This window comes from Coptis chinensis, chromosome 5 (genome assembly GCF_015680905.1).
Source record: "Coptis chinensis isolate HL-2020 chromosome 5, ASM1568090v1, whole genome shotgun sequence".
Classification (NCBI taxonomy): domain Eukaryota; kingdom Viridiplantae; phylum Streptophyta; class Magnoliopsida; order Ranunculales; family Ranunculaceae; genus Coptis; species Coptis chinensis.
The window spans coordinates 28,475,346-28,499,179 of NC_141460.1; the positions used below are offsets into that span (position 1 = coordinate 28,475,346).

At 39.0% G+C, this 23,834-nt stretch overlaps 1 long non-coding RNA gene and 1 pseudogene across 1 annotated transcript; one reads left to right on the forward strand and one right to left on the reverse strand.

Moving 5' to 3' along the window:
* Positions 1-470: 470 nt before the first annotated feature.
* Positions 471-23,834, reverse strand: part of LOC147497241 (malate dehydrogenase, chloroplastic pseudogene) — a 40,088-nt pseudogene continuing 16,724 nt past the window's right edge.
* LOC147497242 (uncharacterized) lies at positions 17,829-23,715 on the forward strand. Its single transcript, XR_015196726.1, has 3 exons — positions 17,829-18,111; positions 18,237-18,283; positions 23,640-23,715. It is a non-coding gene; the product is annotated as an uncharacterized LOC147497242 (long non-coding RNA).

Consider the following 23,834-nt stretch of genomic DNA (forward strand, 5'->3'; position numbering starts at 1 on the left):
ATATCATCATTGAAAAGGGAACAATACCATTATCACTAAATGCATGGTATAAACTATTTTTATGATTTTAACATTTTAATAATTATTAGGATTATTTAGCTTTTGGGCCCAATTATAATCGGATAATTTGTGTTTGGCCACCAATTAATCGTTTATTAGACATTGGGCCAAAATTAACGGTTGACTGCATTGACATTGTGTTTTCTATGACTTTACCGTTGGGCCCAAAAATAGCTTTTGTGTAATGCCTAAAACACCCTTGCAGGTGTTTACACGAGACTTTTCAAATATCATCAAAATAACAGTGAGATCTGAGATTTGATCCAACAGTCCCAATTAAATATCGCTAGAAGTCTTTTTTCAATTAAATATCCGAAGTTTTTTTCAATCAATGGTGGATGCAAAAATTGTTTGAACTTCTTCTTATTCTTTCACGAAAACCCATTAGCTAGGTCATTACTGCTTGTATGCTAGTCTATTATTTGACTCTTCATTGATGCTGGGGCAGCTTGCTTCTGCGCAAATGCCACACCCTTCTCAATGCTTGACTTAAGCTCTGGCTTGAAAGCTTCCAGAGCATTTGTCTCATATTCAGTCAACCCTTGGACATCCGAAGATATCACGACTTCCACCCCATTTTTACCGAGCTTAATCTTATATGCAAAGAATGGTAGCTCAGTAAGGTCTGACTAGACGAATGAGCACTCATAGACTTGTAAAGTTCTGGATCCTTACTGTTAGCTCTTTAATTTCTTGACTTGTAAAGTTTGCAGCCGGTCTTGTCTTCAACAACAAAGGTAGAATAGTAATTCCAGCATGTCCTCCCACAACTGGGACATCTACATTTTTTTTTTTTTTTGTTTGGCAAGCGGGGTTTTTAACGAGGTCCCCTACCCCTTTATTGATAATCAAACTATAACTCGAGTCACTTACATCTTGTGTACATTTTCCCACTAGCATCCTCAATTACAATATTCTTAACTTCTAATGAGAATGAGCTAGGATCTAAGTTCAAAACACTTACTGCAGGTACATTTGATGCTAATACATCTGCCAGTCTATTAGATTCTCTAAAAACATGAATTAACTCAAAATACTCTAATTCTTGAATCATCCATTGGATCTCATCCATAATCTGATTGGCTTGCCAAGGGTGGCTTCCTTTACTTTTGACAAAGGACACCACATTCGATGAGTCTGTCTGTGCTTGCAGCCTTTTTATGTTTTTCCCCCTTGCTATTTTTAGCCCTTGATGCAGCCCCTGTAGTTCTATTAAAGCTATAGAATGGTACTTTGATTTTCCATGGGCCGCAACAATTACCTCTCCTGTATCATCTCGAACCACTGCAGCCCATCCTCCTATCAAGCCTTGTATCGTTCCATCAGAGTTTAGAATGTACGTACCACTTCCAGCTCTGTTCCATTTGAAGTATTGTATCTCCTCCTTCCTTATTTCGGTGCTTGCATTCCAAGTCTCCATGAATTTCTGTCTCTCCGGTCCTTCCTTCATCTTGTACCTTGTTCCTTGTATCTTGATTTTTACATCTCCAATGATTCCATGAATGAGCTCTTGTGATTGTCGGTGCTGATTCTTAAAGATTCTATTGTTCCTTTCTTGCCATATTCAGTAGAAGAACGCATTCACCATCAGCTTTAGTGAGTCTTGTTGCCCACCTTTCCCATTACTTGTTCGCAGCACCCACTGGAGCTCCTCCTGCCATGTCTGTGCAGTTTGCCTTCTATAACCTGCGAAGTATAAGATATTTTGCCATATATACAGGGAGAAATTACAATAGAAGAATAAGTGTTGCTCTGTTTCATCCTCTTTCCAACAGAGAACACATAATTTCGATCGAACCACCTTGAACTCAAACAACTTGCTCAAGGTTTTCATAATTTGTTTCATGGCCATCCACCCAATGAAAGAATGTTTGGGTATACTGTTCTGGAACCAAATTAACTTATGCCAGTCATTAGATTGTAGCTTCCTCCTCAGAGATTGGTACGTGTCTTTCAGCTGATATTCTCCTTGTAAGGAATCAGTCCATACCACTCTATCGTTTCCTCTTCCCAGTGTTATCTCTTCTCTCATTTCTGTCACAATCTCTCTACATTCATTCTCCATATGTGGTGGAATGCTCCATTCGCCCTCATTTATAAAATTTGCAACCGGTGCCTTCATATGGCATAAGGTGTTATACGTATAATTCTGCGGGAAAACTTGTTTTAAAATCCCTCTCGGATGCCATGGATCTTGCCAGAACAACGTATCTCGTCCATTCCCAATCTGATGCACTGCTATTCCTTTCCCTTCCACTCTACTGTTAAGGATTGCTCTCCATCCCCAAGAACTGTTATGCGGTACCTTCATGCTCCAGAAATTCTTGGTCTTGATCAAATTCTTCCAAACCCATGCTACCCATAAGCTATCCTTCCTTGATATCAAATGCCATAAATGTTTAAGATTTGCTGCCTTATTCACTATTCTCACATTCCTTATCCCTAATCCTCCTTTATCATATGGGTAGCATACTTCTTCCCATCCTACCAAAGCATGTGATTGAAGGCAATCTGGACCAGTCCATAGAAAATTCCTACAAATGCTCTCTATCATATCCAACACACTCATAGGTAGTATATAAGTCGATAACCAGTAGTTACTCAAATTATTTAGTACAGCCTTGAGTAGTTGTAGCCTTCCCCAAGATATGACAAAAAAAGTTCTCCAATCTGAACTTTCTTTGTAAACTTATCAATGAGAGGCAGACAATTCTCATGAGTTAACATTGTAGTGATCAACGGCATTCCCAGATACTTTACTGGAAATTCTCCACTCGTAAATTGCATAACTTCTCCGATATCATTACGTAATGGCTCCTCTATCCCCGAAAAGAATAACCGACTCTTCAATGTTCACTTCTAACCCATCTGCATTCCTTGAATATCGAAGATTGTTGTTTAAACATTGAGCTGTTTCTCGTGTCTCCATACATAAATGCTAGCAAATCATCCATGAAAAGATAAGTGGGTGATTAGAGGGTTCAGACATTTATAATGCAGCTTAAAAACCGCCGCTTCTCGACACTATGATGCATAATCTCTCAGAATAGTTCCATGACCATTACAAACAAATAAGGCGACATCGGATCTCCTTGTCTTATCCCTCTCTTCCCCTTGAAATATCCATACGGTTGCTCCATTAATCATGATAGAGTAAAAAGGAGTTTCAATACATACTTTAATCCATGCAATGAATTCCTCGGGCATGCCATATCTCCTTAGAGCAAAGATCACCGCTTCCCATCTAACCAAGTCATATGCCTTCTTCAAGTCTATCTTTTCTTTGCACATCTAGGTGGTGAGTAATTCCCCGTGATAGTTATGCAAAAGTTCATGTGATAAAAGTATGTTATCTTGTATCCTTCTACATGGTACAAAGGTCATTGATTATTGGATACAATCAAATTAATGAAGTCCTTCATTCTAGATGTTAGAACCTTTCAGAATGCATTTATAGACCACATTGCAGCACGCCTAATTGGCCTATAATCCCCCGTGTCTCTGGGATTTGTACCTTTGGAATTAGAGTTATGCATGTCGAAGTTCACTTCTCCTAACATTTTCCCCGACCTGAAAAAAACTCTGACCTTTGCTCTCACCACATCATTTCCTACTATATTCCATGCTGATTTGAAGAACAATGGCGAGAACCCATCATTACCGGTGCTTTGTCATTGTCAATCCTTGATAAAGCTTCTATGATCTCATCTCGCGTTCTGCTTTTCCTTAATTGTTCTCGCATCTCTTCAAAGTTGATCCTGTACCTTGGCTGTATATTTTTAAAGACATCAAAATTCACTTCCAGCAAGTTCTCGGGTTTGTAAACTTTCTCATAATATCTAGCACATTCTTCTCCAATCTGATTTACATCATCTATCAAATTCCCTTGTTCATTCAAGAGGCAGGTAATCTTATTTGTGTTTCTTCTTGCTTGAACTGTTTTGAAAAAATAAGCCGTGTTGCTATCCCCAAGGACAATGGACTGATCTCTAGATTTCTATCTATGGAACTCTTCCTCAGTAACAGCCGCCTTAACATGCATGTGAATGGCTGATTTCTCCTCTTTGATGAGCGAAACATTTAGTGGGTCTATCTGTAGCTTTGTTTGTACATCTAAGAGCTCCTTCTTGGTTATTTCAGCCCTTGTAACCACATTCCCTATTCTCTGCCTATTCCATACAATCAAATCACCCTTCACTTGTTTCAATTTTCTCATTAGGATGTACATAGGGTTTCCTTTAAATTCAGTTCCCCAAGCCTTCCTGATCACCTCCTTATAAGTTTCTTCTCGGACCCAGAAGTTAAAGAACCTGAACGTTCTCTTCTTTTGCTGTCTCTGCTGTGCCGAGTATACTACCATGACAGAATGATCTGATACTGTTCCCGGATTTCAAAATCAGCCTCGTAGTCTTCAAACTCATCATACCACTCTGCGTTCATGATAACTATAAAAATATTGATAACTGATGAAAATTTGATATAGTCTACCTACGAAATGAACTATGAATTCACAACGTAAGTAAACTAAACTTATACTTTTATGTGCTTGAGTTATCAAAGATTTCTACTCTCAATCCTATGAGATATAGTGGAGTAGATAAGTTCGTTCCACTCCTAGTGCTCTAGCATGGATGTTTTCTAATCTAACTAGTCGTTTTTAAGTCTATGAGAGTTTTACGAAGGGAATTATACTACGATGCAACTACCCACAAGATGCAACTAGTAAGTTATCTAAATAATTATGGGAAGGCTACGTTGATTCTATGATAAGGAGTTAGAGGGGGATTGATTCCACCTTAACTCAACTTAATCCACTGACGACGAATCGTCGTAATCGAATTGAATCGCTTCAAGAACAATTGGTTATTCCTAATCCCTAATTATACATGGCATTTCTACCAATCATAACTAGCATGTGAACAATTAAACCCATTCTCATGGTGAACTAATCATTTCTAGAGTGGAATAGAAAATACGGCGACTCTACGATAATCGGACTCAAGCTTTCATCAAGGCTTCACAACCCCTCTAATGGAGGTTTAGCCTTGAATCATTCCATAATCATTTCCATTTAGATTAAAACTAAACATAATATAAAGCATTGAAATTTACTTAATTTAACAATAATGAAATCTAATTTAATGACTAAATTGAAATAAGGACATGAATTGAAATTAGATCTAGAATTGGATTTGACAAAAATCGAAATTGATAAGAAATACTACTTTATTGATCTAATTAATTTGAAGAACAAGATCCAAAGGTTTAATCTAATAAGGGATTTGAAACTAATTAAAGAAAACAATTAAATCTAGATCTAGAAGCTATTTTAATGGCTACTTTCTATTCTAAGCTATCTACCCTAATTCTCTACTATTTAATCTACCCTAATTCTCTACTCATTAATCTACCATTAACAAAGAATTAAGCTTTTGTTTTTATACATTCAGATCCAAAAATCGTGCATGGGCTTGGAGCCATGGTTTGGGCCAGAGAATCAGGCCCAAAACCCAATTCTTTCAGTCCAAAAAGGCCTCTTCAGCTGCAGTTGCCTTCCACAGACTTTTCGTCCACTTCTGCTCCTCTGATTTGGTCAAGGCTTGGACCATTGCAAAGTTCTTTCCGAGCCGGTCGTTTTGACATAAGGTAGGCCTCAATCCGAGGTCTGAGTCCAAAGATATGGCATTCGAAGTTCTCACGACTTTTGCTCCCTTATCTCGCTAAAGTGGCACATTTCGCACATAATGGACTTTGAAGCCCTGAAATGCATAAAAACACTTAATCAAGATTAACTCTTACTTATTATTCACATAATTGGTCTAACAAGAGATGATTATTAAGGGGTTAAAACTACAGTTTTGGGCTCTTATCAAACCACCCCCCCTAAAAAAGAAATTTTGCTTGTCCTCAAGCAAAGATGAGAAATTATAATAAGTGACCAAAAATGGAGTTCTACCTAATCTCGTTTATTGAGTCGCGATTGCATTGACCATATGCAACAAGGCCTTAAACCACTAGGAATTCCCTAGTGGACGAGTTATAGCCTCGTGAGAGTTTTCCAGTGAAGGTACTCACAAACTTCATCTATACTACAACGACTAAGAAAATAAAACTATTGTTTCCTTATTCATGCTCAACTATCTATACATCTCTCTAGCAATTACATAAGAATAACCAGTCAAAACCCTAAGTTAATATATGCGTAATAATCAATCATCTACAATAAACATATATACAATGAGTAGTACTATCAAATGTTTAGCAGGTTTGTTTCTGAAAACTCGGAATAGCGTCCTTAAGTAGGTTCTCACAATAATAGTCAAGAAACAACACTCTGATTTTTCCACTCAAGTTTAAGCTACTCCATTAATACAAGTACACTTTACCTTACAATCTCAATGACAACAAGGAAGCCGGGTCGATCAAACACATCCATCTGCCACTTACTATCACACTAACCTATTCCTAATTGAGCTAGAGGTCTTTATTAGGTGTTACGGGATTAGGAGGTGGTTTAAGAAGGAAGGAAATGGATATTCAAAAGGACAAGTCTGAGATAATAGAGTCTTCAGATTATGTAACTTAGAGAAAACCTTGTTATTTTCTTTTTTCTATACTTTGTTTCCATCCTTAGCCATATTTTTTCTTTTTCTTTTCTTTGGCTTTTTGACTCCCTTTTATTCTATTTTTTTGGAGTTTATATTTTATTTCTATTTTTCTTTTATTTGGATGGAAACTTCTTTTCTTTATTTTCTGAAGCAACTAACAATTTTTTTTTTACACGTGTTTTTCTCTTCTTCTTTTCTTCACTCATTCTATTCTCGGACTTATTCTAAATTGGGTAGGTTGATTTATTCTCTTTTTTTTTTTTTTTTTTTGTTTTTGTTTTTGTTTTTGTTTTGTAACAGTAAAAAGAATTGTGGTTTATGGAAGGGCTAATGAAAGGCTCGTGAGTGGCGACTAGCGGAAAATAATTCATAGGTTTGAATTTCTGGCTATATCGATCCAAAGAGCGCCTAAATTCTCACTTAGGATATGGTTTAGTGATCAAGCAAGTGGACGTGTGATTTCTCTATCCGGATTTTACTTCTCCCTTGTGTCATTTCTCAAATGTTTCGCTCATATAAGGCTTTAGGCTATATTCTCACAGGATTGTAGAATAAGTACTCTATCCTAGATTTCAGAAACTTACTGCTAACAATCATAGATACTCATGTAATATATTTATAGATAGATGCAAAGATTATTACCTACGATTAACCTAAGTTTCTAACAATTATTCGATCGATGCAACATGCTATGTGAGACTTCTAGATTGTTAAAAGCATGGAGAAAGAAACAATACCAATATTCCTAAGTGTATAGCATGACTTATTTATTTATATTTTTAAATTTTTGAAATTTTAACTAGAAAACAAATGCATATTATGTCTATCTATATCGTAACAGATGTCTTAATTACACGTGTTTCTATGCCCCCAAACAAAAAGCATGCTTTGTCCTCAAAGCATTTAAATAAAGAGGGTAGGAAAAATACCATTGAAACGCGTGAAAATTCGGGAACATCCGCAAAACAAAGTTAGAACGTAGTAATATAGGAAATAAAACCCACACAACTCTATAAAGAGTTCTACCCATTATGGGGTTAACATAATTAAATTGCTTGGGACATAAGCGAACACTAATGTAACTAAAACTTACCTCCACTCCCGTTGTTATTCGTCATCTTCGTCATCCTCTACTTCTATAAAGAAATGAGGTTCCTTCGCCTCCTGCCATGCTATGATAATTTGCCAGGCTTCACGCCATTTATCATCTATGGTTGCTAACCTATTAAGTGCCACTTGGTCTGATGGGGTGTAGGGTGCAACCTGGTGAGGTTGTATCCGCCACCCATGCCAAGTCATTGCACGGAAAGATCGAATAATACTATTGGTGGGTCGCACCGTGTCTACCTTAATCCAATCCGTGAAACGTGTACAAAAAATAGGAAAGAAACATAGCATAATACGTGAAATTAGAACAGGCATAAGAAGGTACTTATGCCTCATGGTATGGGCTCGTGCTAAACTAGACATCAAAGTCCTGGGAAGGTCATAGAACCGGGCCCATTGGCTAAAGCAAGGAAAAACGCCGCAAGTGGCGCCATTCACGTAAGAAAAAATGTCATTCCCCTAAAATGTTTAGCATAATCCAAAACATAATAGTTCCTATGTTCATGGACAAACCAAGGGCAACGTTATAGTCCCCTTGGTCCTCAATACGGAAAAATGCCTGCCCCATAAGCCTCGCGTGCAAAGACTCATAAGTATAGACATGCATATTATCGAATCTAATAGCACCATGGGTCTTGTATCTCAAATGGGCATAGCAAGTCCAAGAACAAATGCTAGCAAGAACCTCGGTAATTTCCATTGGTTCATCGTCAATGGTGATGGAGAACACTTGTTCTCCATCCGGTCTCTCAAAGAAAATGCAGTTATTATAAAAATAAGATGCAAGTGCTGGAGAATAAAGTTCAGCCGGTCTTACCATAAGAGGTTCCCAGCCAACGTATGTGATCACCTCGCGAAACCAAGCACCGTAAGTAGTGCTTTGGAACAAATCTTCGAAAGACTGTTCCGGTATTATTATGGGAGATGTCATCTCAAAACTACGTTCTGGAATAGTTGCAAAACGACCGGGCACAACGCGCGAAAAACTGGAATTTTTCTGGTCCCGAAGTCAGCATGCGGCTCAACTAGGCTGCTGGCGCCGCTTTTGTATTTTTGAATTCCAGTAACTTAGCGGTCGCTTTGACTTGGCGGCGCGGGCCTCGAAAGCAAATTTTTCCGACAGAAGTGTAGGCACGAAGGCCAACTACTAGGCGCCGGCCATCCCGAAGTTGCGCTTTGTGAAAATGGAGACGAAACGTGGGAATCGCGGGTGTGAAGGGTGAGTGATGGATTTTAGGTGTAGTGTGAGTTGTGAGGATAGATTGTATCAAGTTTATATAGGTTTAAAGTTGCTAGAATGGATCGGAAAGTTGCCAAAACTAATTACGGCGGTTTCCGAAATCCTAAATTTTCCAAACTCAAAAAAGCGGAAACAACTCATATCCCGGATTCTAATTCAAACCCAGTATCTCTTATTTGGATTTTATGATTGAATGTACCTATTTAATCTAGATTTCATCCTACAATGATTCTTAATCATAGATAGGCCTAAACTCCATATTTTCACCTTACTCCGCGCAGAATTCTAACACTAGGGTTTTTATAAAAAATACAGCTTTGAAATGATAAAACCACCCCCAAACAAGTTGGGAAGGTGGGGTCAAAATGAAACAAGCACACTAACTGAAAATAACCCCTTATATTAAAATTTTGATTCGGAGGTCCTTTCACTTACAAAATTCAAATTACGGAAATAAAAGTTACATTACAATAAAAACAACAAAAATAAATAAAACAACAACTTATAAAACAAAAATAACTACGACTATCACTCCTCATCCTCTCTAAACACCTCGCCAGTGGTGGCTGAGGGCACAGTCTCTAGTGGTGGCTCCTGGGCTCCAGAAGGTCCAGCAGCAGTCGTCCTTCGTCGACGCCATGCCTCGTGAGTCGTGTCCTCGTGAGGCGAGTCCGATGAGGTGGGAAGCGTGCTAGCATATCCACTCTAAACTGGCGCTGGGCTTCCATCTCAGCCCTCGCCTGCTCCCATCTCTCATCCTCCCTCTGGGTGCGGATCTCGAAGTTGTGATGAATGGTCGCCTGTCGAGTCCGGAGGTCTGCACGACAGAGTGTTGAGTGAACGATGCCCCTATGAAGCATAGTCATGCGCCAAAGATCGCCAACACCTCCTAAGGCATCCGTATCAAAGCAAGTCCCATCCTCCTCATCCTCCTCCCCCAAATTCCCCTCATCCTCTCTATCCTCAGCCCTCCTCCATACTTGTTGGGCACACTCCTATAGATACGCTGGTTACGGTGCGGGGTAATGTAAATCCTCTCGATGCGGGAGTTGCTTTCATCTTCAAAGATGATCTTAGTAATAAGCACAGGGAGAGGTGCCAAAGACCTTCCGAACCCCCTAATAATGTTCAGGAAAAACTCCAGGATGCAGAAATCATACTTCTGCTCCTAGAGTACCCATAGGACGTGGAGGCAGGTCAGACCGATGTCACTGACCTTGTCCTTGCCTAGGACATTCCGACCAATCCACCGAAATGTAGAGCCGGTTGGTTGGTCCCGAGGATGCTCGGCGAACACAATGGGAGTTTGGATTGTAACTCCCATTGATGACAAGAACGCCATCAACGGCTCTACCCCATCAAACCGAGGATCCCGTAAAGTGGCATCAGATTGATTCTAGGCGAATGCTTAGAATCTCACCAACAGCCCGTAGTCAACTCCCTTCTCTTCTTCCCCGACCATCACAAAATCCTACTCCCCTCCAACTCCCTAGTGTTGTAGAATCGCCGGACCAAGTCTTCGTGGTAGAAGTCTTCGGTCGAAAGTACCGAGACTATTCCATCTCTACTAGCCATTTCGTCACCGTAAAACGGGCGCCGAAATGGTCGGCAAAGGAAAACTTGTTCGGTATGATTCGGCGCTGAGCCATCTAGTGTTTGGAATGGAGTGAGGGTCTAAATATGATGTGGTGGTGGTGGATTAGCTTGACCGACCTAAAGAACAGTGGTGGTGATGGAGTGGTGGCGCGCAAGCACCAATTTTATAAATTTCGTGGTTTTTAGTGCTTAAAATCGGTGGGGGTTGTGGTGGTTTGGTTGTAGAGAAGATTTGGGTTAGGATTTGATATTGGGCGTGGGTTTATTGGATTTTCTTTTTAAATTTTATTTTTGCTAGGGTTTTGAACTTTAAGCTTGGCGTTAATGGCGGTGGAAGATGAAGAACGCGATGAACTGTTCGTGAGAAGGTAAGAGCGCCGAAGGCCTTCCATGGGCTGGTGGGCTGGTTAGGCCCAAGCCCAAAATCGAAATTTTTGATTTTTTCAATTTTTTTTTTTGCGAATTTCAAATCAAAATTCCCGCTTCGTTACATGTCCGATTTTTGCGAATGAGATATGGAAATGATCAGGAGAGAATTTCCTATCCAATGATCCATAAAACACTCTATTCCGACTTCGATGACACATACGAGATAGTGGAAAACGCCTCGAAGCGCGTGCATGACGTAAGTTATGCTAACGAATGAAATCTAAATGAATAGATCATGTCAATCCGAATCGTGATACAATAAAACGGCCTAAGCAACTCTAATGGGACATAAAACATTTTAGTATCGAAACATTTAACACTCTTGACTCCCCAAACAAATTTTTACAACGGCTTAGAAAATTTGTTTTTAGCAATGGTCTTTTAAAGTCGATTCGAGACTTCATAGATTACTATGTTTATTTTATTTTTTTTTTTTTTTTTATTTTAGTTTTAGAAGGAAAAACAATAAGCAATAAAGACATAATTCACACCATAGAGAAACATGACTCAAAAAATCCGAAAAAACATGCAAGAGTGGAAAAACGTGAACTATGTGAACCGTGGACTTAGGATCCGGTACTTACAGCCACACACTCCATAGGGAGGGCCCGGTTACCTTAATGGTGCACTCACCAATATATTGGAATGAAAGGAAATGCACCAACACAGAAATTTGAGTCGCTTATAGTCGATACTCAAGACTTTATCTAAAACATATGTATGAACATGCAGTTGATCATATATCAACAACCCAAATAGTTGTGGATCATTCCATAAATAAATATCACAGAAAACATATCCAAACACAATGAAGCACCAAGATTTCCTACGACCACGTTCCTAGTGGAATCCAAACGGTCGGATAACCCTATTGTGTAACCTATCATGCACCTTCTTTTTTTTCATTTTTGAATCGTGGGTGTTTTAGTAAATAAGTGTGGAAAAGTGAATGGTTGTGGAGGATATGGTGGATATGGATAAGTTTTAGAAAGACAGCCCATTGCACAATGAGGATGTGGTTTTGGCACCAACTCATTCATTGTGTGTGTAGGGACTGTCTCAATTCTGAAAATGAAGGTGTCAAATAGTTTGTCCTTCTGAAGTATCTGTTTGCTAGGAGGATTTAAAAAATTATGAAGCACAGGAGAAACAAAAGGATCGAGTGCAAACTCGAGATTCCTTTGAAAGGGTGGAAGGAGGGGAATCGAGGTGGATGTTGTGCAAGTTAGTTCTTGATAGGGTGAAATTTCACCTACTCGAAAAAACTCATCAAATTCCTCATCTAGATTGGTCATATCCACATTACTATGGTAGTCCTCTACATCTTTGAGAAAGTCATCTATCCCGTCCTCATCAATAATATGTGTATCGACTAGTGTAGGAATGGAAATATTGGAGTCTGACTTTCCAAAGGAAAGAATTTTGGGCATATGACTATCGGGGAACGTGTTGTTGAAATAATCTCGAGCAAAGCTCTCGATCATGCTAACCTCTCCATCCAATAGACGAATCGGGTAATCGTGGTCCTTGTTTTAAAACATTGACTTCAACAAAGAAGATGGCCAAAAGACATGGACATTGAACCATCACGGCAATTAATGAGCGCATTGGCAGTTGCCGTGAAAGGACGCCCTAAAATAATCGGACAGAGTCGTTATTAATTTCTCAGATCGAGGACTACAAAATCAGCCGGATAGTAGAAATCCTGAACTTTTACCAACACATTTTCGACTACACCCTTAGGATACTTAATAGACCGATCGCTAATTGCAACGCCATTTTAGTGGGTTGCATCTTGTCTAGACCTATTTGTCTATACAAATAAAATGGGAGTAAGTTAACACTAGCCCCCGTGTCTAATAACGCTGGGTCGATAGGAATCTCCTAAGGTGCATTAGACAAGGGATCTAACCGTGGTCCTTGTACTTAACAATTCCATTATGTTCGGATAAGGTTGGGAATTGTTCCTCATTAAAAGGCGTCTTTTGTATATTTTGTCTTACGCCTAGTAGTACACAATTCCTTAAGAAACTTAGCATGGTGTGGTAGCTTTTTATAGCTTCGAGGAAAGGAAGGTTTATAGTTAGATTCTTGAAAACGCCCCTAATCTCCTCGTAAGTTGTATCTCTAGTTAACATGGCTAATTTTTATGGAAACGGTGGTTTCGCTGTCTATATTTAGCAATGGTATCACCGGATGTTTAACCGTGGCTTTATGTTTCTTAGGTTGTGTTGTAACCGGGTACCTCTACAAATGGTAGGCTCTTCGGTTTCTATTTCGGTATCTAGTAAAAGAGGTGTAGGGGAATCTTGGTGGGGTAACTATAGGCATAGTTACCTTATTATCAACCACTCTGCGCCGACGGAGAGTGGTGATGGCATTTATCTCACCTACATTTTCATATTCATTACTAGTATTATCGGTGACCTCAAAGGTCGCGTGTTTGTTGTTTTAGGATTAGGTATTGCGTTACCTGAAACACACACCTTTGGGTTGGGCTTTATCTTGAGCCAACCGTTGGGTTAAATTATTAACGGATTGTAGAAGATGTTGGTTAGATTGAGCCATGGTTTGGAAAAGTTTTGGCTCACTTGTATGAAGGTGTCAAGACGATCCGGTTGGGTGGGTGTAGTGTTCACGGGTGTTGTTCTTTGAACTATTTCCGTGAATTATTTATTGGTGGATTTTGATAGTTATTATTTACCGAACGATACCTCTATTAGCATTATAATTATTATAATTACCTTGACCTTGTGCTTGACCTTGTCGAGGTTGCACTTGGTTGTTATAATTATTAAAATTACCCCGACCCGCCCTTGTCTTGGTGGGGCTTGGTTAAAAAGCTTATGTAGGCCTAACATATTGATTATTGTACCCTTGAGGTGTGACTTGTTGGTTATTTCTCCAACCGAAGTTGGGATTTTGTCTCCAAGGGCGTTAGGTTCACTATTAATGGAACAAGCCTGCTCATAGGCTATAGGACAAATGGGAATCGGGATGCTCGGGACTCCAACAGAAACTACATGGATTTGAATTTACATTCATAACGGGATTGGCTTTTGTTGTACGTGAAATGGCATCTACCTTTTAGTGAGGGATTCAATCGAGTTTTAAGCTCGGGATCTGATTTAACCTCAAACATACCGGTAGCCTTAATCGTTGAAGAAGAACTAGCGGAGCGGGGATATCATCACTACCCCCCGTTTGTTATTTCGCTTTAGTTTGATCCTCTAAAATTTATAAGCCTCCGAGGCTCCTTTTACTTAAGAAACTACCCCCATTCATTATGTCAAGGACTTTTTATGGTGATGTTGAAGTCCTTTGAAAAAGGCACGAACTAACGTGTCTTTTGCTAAGTTATGGTGTGGACACTCTATAAGCAGATCGGTGAAACGATTCCAAGCCTCTGAAAATGATTCATGAGGATTTTGTCGAAAAAAATGAATCTTGGAAAGCATCTCATCCGTCTTTAGGGGTGGGTAAAAATGTTCCATAAACAGCTGAACAAGTTTAGCCCACGAGTCCACAGAATTAGGCGCTTGGGCAGTTAACCAAGACGCCTTTATCGGGCTAAGGTGAAAGGGAATACCCTTAATTTAATTTGTTCAACCAACCGTAGGATGGTGGAATGTTGTTAGGACTTGTTCAATCCTACGCGTGTCTTTGGTAAGGTTTTTCATGGTCTAAACCATGAAACACGGGTAACAAATTAAAAATATTTGGAGGATTCTCAAAAATCCCGGTGGGTCTGCTAGAACGATGCAAGATTTGGGGCTATCGCCAAGGCTTTGTAGAAGTCCGAGAGAGGAGTCTCTTTTTCTTCCCCATTATATCGTGGTGGTGTGTGATATAGTAGCTAGAGGTGTAGTTTGTGGTATACTAGATAGACTTGTTTGTTGATGTTGTTGTGTATTTACGTTAGGTGTTTTTGTTCGGCCAGACCTTAATCTCATGCAAGGCTAAGTCGAGCTTAACTAAACATGCAACACTCCAAACAATTCTGATGTACTAGTATAAACCTCTAACAGGAGATGCGAGGTGTGGAAGAAAGGAATACCTGATTAAGGCCCTTGCTTCGCTTATGAATAGCGTCTTGTGTACGCGTGTTCAGTGTATATAAGAGAATAAAACACTGAAAAACTTGACAACTCGAAGTTCGAAGCAAACTGTGGAAATCCGGAAATTTCAGCTAAGCGGCGCTGGCGCCATTTATCTTAGGGCGCTTCTATGTAAATTCGAAAGTCCAAGAACTTAGCGGTGGTCGCTCTCTTTGCTGGCGGCCGGTGTATTGATCAAATTCCAGAAATATAGCGCTGGTCGCTTTCTTTGTAGCGGGCGGGCCGTTATATTTTCTCGAATTTTTCCAAAACTGAAACGGCAACCACAGTATGAATCAAACAAGGGTGGGTGGGTGAAATGGGACTTAAAAATTACTAATTCTATTATGAAAACAATGCTAAAGTGCAACTAAGATGGCAGCGGCGCCATTTGATAACTATAAAAATATTGATAACTGATGAAAATTTGATATAGTCTACCTACGAAATGAACTATGAATTCACAACGTAAGTAAACTAAACTTATACTTTTATGTGCTTGAGTTATCGAAGATTTCTACTCTCAATCCTATGAGATATAGTGGAGTAGATAAGTTCGTTCCACTCCTAGTGCTCTAGCATGGATGTTTTCTAATCTAACAAGTCGTTTTTAAGTCTATGAGAGTTTTACGAAGGAAATTATACTACGATGCAACTACCCACAAGATGCAACTAGTCGGTTATCTAAATAATTATGGGAAGGCTACGTTGATTCTATGATAAGGAGTTAGAGGGGGATTGATTCCACCTTAACTCAACTTAATCCACTAACGACGAAATCGTCAGTAATCCGAATTGAATCGCCTTCAAGAACAATTGGTTATTCCTAATCCCTAATTATACATGGCATTTCTACCAATCATAACTAGCATGTGAACAATTAAACCCATTCTCATGGTGAACTAATTCATTTCTAGAGTGGAATAGAAAATACTGGCGACTTTACTTCTACGATAATCGGACTCAAGCTTTCATCAAGGCTTCACAACCCCCTCTAATGGAGGTTTAGCCTTGAATCATTCCATAATCATTTCCATTTAGATTAAAACTAAACATAATATAAAGCATTGAAATTTACTTAATTTAACAATAATGAAATCTAATTTAATGACTAAATTGAAATAAGGACATGAATTGAAATTAGATCTAGAATTGGATTTGACAAAAATCGAAATTGATAAGAAATACTACTTTATTGATTTAATTAATTAGAAGAACAAGATCCAAAGGTTTAATCTAATAAGGGATTTGAAACTAATTAAAGAAAACAATTAAATCTAGATCTAGAAGCTATTTTAATGGCTACTTTCTATTCTAAGCTATCTACCCTAATTCTCTACTATTTAATCTACCCTAATTCTCTACTCATTAATCTACCATTAACAAAGAATTAAGCTTTTGTTTTTATACATTCAGATCCAAAAATCGTGCATGGGCTTGGAGCCATGGTTTGGGCCAGAGAATTAGGCCCAAAACCCAATTCTTTCAGTCCAAAAAGGCCTCTTCAGTTGCAGTTGGCTTCCACAGACTTTTCGTCCACTTCTGCTCCTCTGATTGGGTCAAGGCTTGGACCATTGCAAAGCTCTTTCCGAGCCAGTCGTTTTGACATAAGGTAGGCCTCAATCCGAGGTCTGAGTCCAAAGATATGGCAGTCGGAAGTTCTGCTGACTTTTGCTCCCTTATCTCGCTAAAGTGGCACATTTCTGCACATAATGGACTTTGAAGCCTGAAATGTATAAAAAACACTTAATCAGTATTAACTCTTACTTATTATTCACATAATTGGTCTAACAGTATGATTATTAAGGGGTTAAAACTACAGTTTTGGGCTCTTATCAGTTCACCATAACCCTATCTAGTTTCCTCCATGCTCTATCAATCCTCTTGTTACTCCATGTTAGCGTATTCCCCTTAAACTTTATATCTCTCAGTCCTGTAGCAGTTACACATTGCAGCAAGTCTGCAAAATGGTGGTGTCTCCACTACTACAGAATGACACATATACCACGGTCAATAAGAACGTTTATACCATGGTTATTCCAAAAACCGTGGGAAATACTTATATACCACGGCGGAAATTTCTTTGGTCATTGGTTTACTAGTATATGTCACAGTTACATGAAAACCGTGGGATAAGTTGGGCCATATACCATGGTTAGTTTTTTTTTTCAGCATGAGAATACTCCGCATCCCCACTACCTTTAACATAAACAGTGGTATATAAATTTTCCACTTTCTACCGTGGTTTATGACTTTATGCCAAACAAGGACCAAAATATCGCCGATATATCCGATATATATCGGTATTTTGGTACACATATATCGATATTTTCGACATATATCCACCGAATATAGAACCCTTTTTTCCCGCTATATATCGGAATTTCCGATATAAAATTTTATATCGGCGATATAATCGATATATCCGATATTTACGATATATATCGGTTGACTTTTTGATCATTTTTTAATATAAATCCGATATTTCCAATATATTTCTGATATATATCCGATATTTCCGATATTTTAAATAGTTTGGACTGGTTACAAAAAAAAATGGATATATCCGAAATATCCGATATATATCGGTTTTTGGGTACACCGATATATATCCATTTTGGGCCTTGATATCGATATTTTGGGCTTTGATGCCAAATAGTCAAATACGCCAAAAAAAAAATACAGCGAAACTCGTTCAAATTAGATATTCCCGCTATTATCTCGGTCTCTCCCTCACAACTTCTCCAGTTCTTCCACGACTCTTAGGATTCCCGCGGGTTTACGATTCTCACATCCCATTTGGATAAAAAACTGGTAGAATTAGAATTGCTGTGGACTCCCATAACCTTATCTCGTGAGAAACGGGAATTGGATTTTGAGAGAATTATCACAAAGTTAGTTGCCTATAAAACTACAACTCAACTCGTCTTCTTCACATCAACTCGTCATCGTCCTCACTATTCAATCACTCGAGGTAACCATTTTCATAAAAATAGCAACTTTTTTTTTTTTTGCTGATTTTAACCATTTCTTCTTCACTTGCTTCTTTTACTGATTTTAACCTGTCGTCCTCACTATTCACATTTGTTTTTGTTGAAGGGGACCAACTAACCAAGTTCAAAGGATTCTGTCAGTCTCTATTTCAGGTATTTTTTTTTATGTATATATTTGTTTTTTGCGATGAGATGTGATACCCTCTAGTTTCAATTATTTTTTTTGCGATGATTGTATACCCTCTAGTTCGCAAGCTATATTCACTATAGTAACGACACTAGTTTTAAACGCTCGAGAACGATCCTCTATAGGAGGAGTGAGCCCATCTCTTGATTACTCAAGGAAACAGAGGTATTTCCTTATAGAACGGATCCCCGCTCAAGTAAGGTCGTTTCTGTTTTATTGTTAACTAAAATCTCAATGAGATTATGATCCTAGTTTACATTCCTCCTTAGCAAAGGTAATCAGTATTCTCTAAAACGCGTTAAACAAAACCTATGGTTTGATTGAGCAAGGTTTCCTATTATCACCGTAATTTAAATCAAATTGATGAGGGACAATAGCCGTGCATAGATAGTCGGAAAAACTAAAAACGCCGTGAAGTCACATCCAAATCTGCCCCTCGGAAAGTGGAATGTGATGGTCGGTAGTATATTGTCATTACCCGCGACTCATTACCCGACGCCTTAGTAGCACAAATCCATTCCATACATTGGTAGGAATGGCTGCTTTAGGGGTAAGAAGTACCATGCCGAGCCATTTTCACGTAATCATAGGCCTCCCTGTTCCATAAAACTAAAGGGCTTCCAATCGTCAAGGGACAATTACTACCTTTACCATCACTTCTAATTCCAAATGTCCCAATGGGTAGTCAAGGGAGCAAGTCAACATAGTAGAAACTTTGATATACCGGTCCTTGGATCAATTGAGTAGTAAGTAGTTGTGCATCCGGTTTAAACCGAAAGCATCTGCGCGAATCTTAAAATGTACTACTTGTTCTTTGGATTGTCTCTATAATGTGGTATGCAAGAAGACATGCGACCTAGACTATGAATAGGACCTAGTTGATTTAAGTGAATCTCCAATATTTTCATATGGAACATCCGGAATGAACGGCTAAAGCTCCTAGGCAACGCTGCGCTTTTCACTCTGGGAAGAGAATAGCGTAAAAGTATTAGGGCTATCCGTTAGGCTTTGAACAACCGAGACCAAAGCATGCGTCATACCGGGGATTAGCCTCGCGTGTCGAAGGGTTTATTTATAGCTTGAGCGTTTTTCATCATGAATTAGCGGCCCGTTAGTTAGTGACCCTTTGCTTGAGTACCCTCACTCGAAAGATTGACTTCACGAACCTATGGAAGACTAAAAGTGCGTTTTTCATTCACAAGAGAGCTTGAAACAGATAGCTTTGGATTTGCAGAGCTTAAAATCGATTGATTGATTACACAGATGGAGGAGCCGAGGGAGGGGCTGTGTTGCCCTACCGGTATCCGAAGTATACACCTTCTACTGCCGGGATAAGATTCCGTTCATTGGTCACCTCCCGGCGGTTTATGAATGGGGTAATTGGTCTAAGCCTCCCCGCCGAGGTTACGATCCTCACCCATGTCATTGAAGCCGGTCAACCATCCAGTGGCTTAGCTGACAACTGCTTTAAGTCAGGAAAGCTAAGATTACACTGAAGAAATAGCTGCAGAGGTTTAGCAGCCCTTACTTCGTGTGTGGCTTCTTTTTGAACGAAATGAATTTCTACTAAAGATAAATTGCCATTGTTGCAGGATTCTATAAAAATAGCTACTATCAGAGGTGCTGGCAGAAGAACTGTGTTAAAGGAGAAAGTAACTCGTCAGTAAGGGTTGAGTTATATTTGTAATATAATACTTATAGTCCTAAACGAAGCGTTTGTTTTATATCTGAAATAATTTAGAGAAGCTTGTATCCGCCTCGATTGCCTTACCCTAGGACTCGGTAGTCCTAATTATACAACAACCCGTTGTGTGACAAAGCTAAACATCTAGTATTTGAATATGAGGAACCATTTTATTTACTCTCGCCTAAGTTCGATTTGCAATGCTTATCCTTGCCGTGTAGACCTTCCTTTTGTAGAGTAATCTTTTGAAAAGAGACCTCGACGCCGTTTAGTACAGGCTATAGGTTCTAATTTGATCGGGGCGGGATGAAGAAAAGGTAAAAGATTTACCTTTTTCTTCTTTTTAGAACCGAAAAACTTAATTCAAAAAGACGATAATCGGTTCGAGGCGGTTTGAAGTTTGTTAACAGTGGGAACTTTTCAGTTAATTTACCATGAGGGATGTTTTACTCTAATGTGTGGCATACTTGTAGAGGGTATAAAGAAGCTTACATGTTAGGATTTTACTTTGTTTGATACCGTAGCTCGGCGGTTTGAAGATCGTTAACATGAGAGTCGCTTATTTTTTTCTATACTATGATATAGTTAGTATTGGTATTTCATCTACAATTAGATATTTCTTTGACTCTAAAGTGTGGTATACTTTATAGGGTATAAAGAAGCTTACATGTTAGGATTGACCTTTTGTTTGATACCGTAGCTCGGTGGGGAGCTAGTATCGATCTGAATATCACTCTTAGGTATTTCTATTCCTTGCTTCCACTAAGGCCGGAGCGAGCTATCAAGTGTTTTTTTCTCTTGGCTTTCTCTCGCCTCTTATCTTCTTACCTGGTTTGCTAAGTAAGCATAGTCCTTATAGCTCCTCGCTTTATCTATCCAACAGCCCTCAAACCCCGTGAGTTCGTTAAGTCGGTGGCTTTCGGTCTTTTGCTAGTAGGTTGATCGCTTAGTAGCATCTACTCTTTTAAGCGAATGTTTGATTCCCACTTTCCTCACAAAGTGAGGGTTGAACTGTATTGATAAGCCCGATCTGAATAGCTCCCCGGCTTAAGCTTTGCCACGTTCTCCCACTTATTGAGTTGTTTGGAAAGTGAAGCCCGCCGCGACTAGCCGATGTATTCATGCCTCCAATTTCCTAAAAGTAAGTGGTTCTTAGAGTTTGAACTCGTTTGAGAAAGCCGCTAGTTGTCCAACCAGTTGCTAGCTTAGGTTCTCCAAGTTGCCTCCCACGGTGATAGAGGTCTACTATTTTCCAAAGAGCTACCACCCAATGGAATGGCAACTTAAGCGACAAAGATTAGCTCGGATGAGGCTTGCCTTCCTGATATCTCCTTCCGAAAAGGCAAGTAGCTCCTTTGTGAGTGAAAGGCTTCCTTGCTAGAAGTTTGAACGCTTTGCTTTGTAAGTGTTTTAGGTTAGTGAGTGCCCCCTCGACAGAAGTTAGTTAAGCGGCGTAAGACCAACTGCTCCTTCTTGTTTTGAGAGTTGGTTGATCAAGAAGCATTTGAAAGCTCTTTCTTTTGCCCAAGTATCCCTCTTACACAGTCCTCACTAGATGAGTGAGGGAATCCAAAAGGAATCACTCCTCGGTTTTTCTTTTTCTTTGTCCCCCTCGATGATGCTAAGAGGATAAGCTGCAGGGGATAATGCAGCTGATGCTATCGGTTGCAGTTGCTCTTTCTTGCAATTGGGTCACAAAATCAATTTTGTTGATTTAGCAGTAACACTAACTCCATTATCGCTTGCAATTCACCTTCTTGATTTTCCGGGATTGTAACTGGAAAAATAATATATGAAATGTTGCAATCTAAATAGGATTAGGAGGTAGGAACTGTAGGAGTCTAAACTCTAGAGCACGTATCCATTGATTCTTAATTTGAGATTGGTATCACAGATGGAATAAGGGAGGCAATGGGTGCTTTATTATTATTTTGCTTTGGAGGGAAGAATGGTAGCTACACTTTAGTTTACTTTTGTCGGTTTGACAAATTTCAGAAGTACTTGTGTTGCACTTATCCCATGGCATGTTCTACAAGGCATTTGAGTCAGCCGAAAGTTGCCAAAAATGAAGGTTTGTTCTTAACTACTCATACGTCGAGGTTGGTTTCACACTAGACCTGATCATGAATCACCCGGATCTTGGTATCAGTATTATTGAAGCCACCTTTAGTTAGCTAATTAGGTTGCAATATTGCTTGAAACCTCTAGTTGTTTTTTCCTTCAATTTCTAAGCTAGAACCAAACTTTAGACAATCTCCAATATTGAATTAGACAATCTTTAGGGGTGCAAGATACAGATGTTAAGAAAGAACTTATAAAGGTGGTTACGAGGAGATGATCAACCTTAAGGAGTTAAGGTTATTGACACTTGACGGACATCAAAGACAATAAGATGATCACCTACTAATTGCCAATTACCTAATAAAAATCCAAAGATTCAGCATATAACTTCGCGTGCATGTGATTTCAAATTTTCAATATTTTCATAATACCTCATTCTACTCTAGGTAATCGAGCTCGTGCTCTTGTATACTTCACTTCATTTGTCTTTGACAGTTAAGCATGCTTTACCTCATTCTATAAATGTGAAAGTTAGTTGTCCAAATCCAATCTATGAGACCACGACACTATGATCCCGTGGCCTTAGCACAATAACACTAAACATTATCAAAAACTACGAGAGCATTAGACATTCCTATCATGTTAACAACTTTAGCCGAGGTTCCTTTTGACAACCAGGTTACGTTCCGAAGGAATATTTCACGCAATCATGTTTGTGTAGCTCCTTAAATATGCAGCTAGGTTTGTCCGATCGTGTGAGTTAGGTGCATATAAGGAAAACTCCAACATCCGTGTACTGAAAGGCATGTAGAAAAGGTGAGCTTTTCTAGGGTCTTTCGCAATGAATTTTTTGTTTCCCTCCATCGGTTTCATAAACCACCCTTCGTGAGGCATAAATCCCCCTTCAATTGGGTGATGGAATATAGGTTTTTTCCCCGTCTCTGTAGACATAAACTTTGAGTAGGCGGTTCATTAGTTCATAGCTCCTGCAGATGTAGTCATGTTATATGTTAAACCACGAAGGATATTATATGGATTCTTTACTCCGTGAAAATTTGGATAGATAAGCGTACTGTTTTAACTAAACTAGCCATTCAAATGAAGCAAGTTAGAATTTTTTGAACGTAAGCCTAATGTCGATTATTAGGAGCCTTCAGTGATAGAATCTTGAAAGTAGTCATAGAAGAATAATTTTGGCAATCCGTATGCATCTTTTGGTAGTGAACTGAAAACTTTGTCACCTGGGTAGGGGACATGGGTACTACTAGAAAATCTGTGTGTAGTATCCAAGTTTAACATGGTTGGTACAGGATAGAGTTGCATACCAACAAACAACAATGAGTTTAGGCTAGCCAGGAGAACTAGACCCAACCTCATACCTAGTAAAATTACTTGTGTGGAGATTAGGCAGTTTGTTCTAAAGGCATGGATACAGGTTTGACGTTTGAGAACCTTATAAGCAGCTGAACTCTACTGTTAGACCACTTTAAGTCATAAGCTTGATTTGAGATTGCCAAAGTAGTAATTGCAGTAAGTAACTTGAGAGTTATTGTAAACATTCTTCCTTTGTCTTGCAGATTCTTGGGAAAGCTCTTGGAGTTCTTGAGAATAGTACGTGTAAGGACTTGAGTGGAAACCAAGATTCTTGCTAGGTATTGTTTTCTGCATTCAGTTCTCACGAACTTTTCTTTGTACTTTTCAGAGCTCCATGTAGTATGCTACATACTTGTTTTTTATTTTTGTGGTTACGGTGTTTAAAATGACTTATCTTT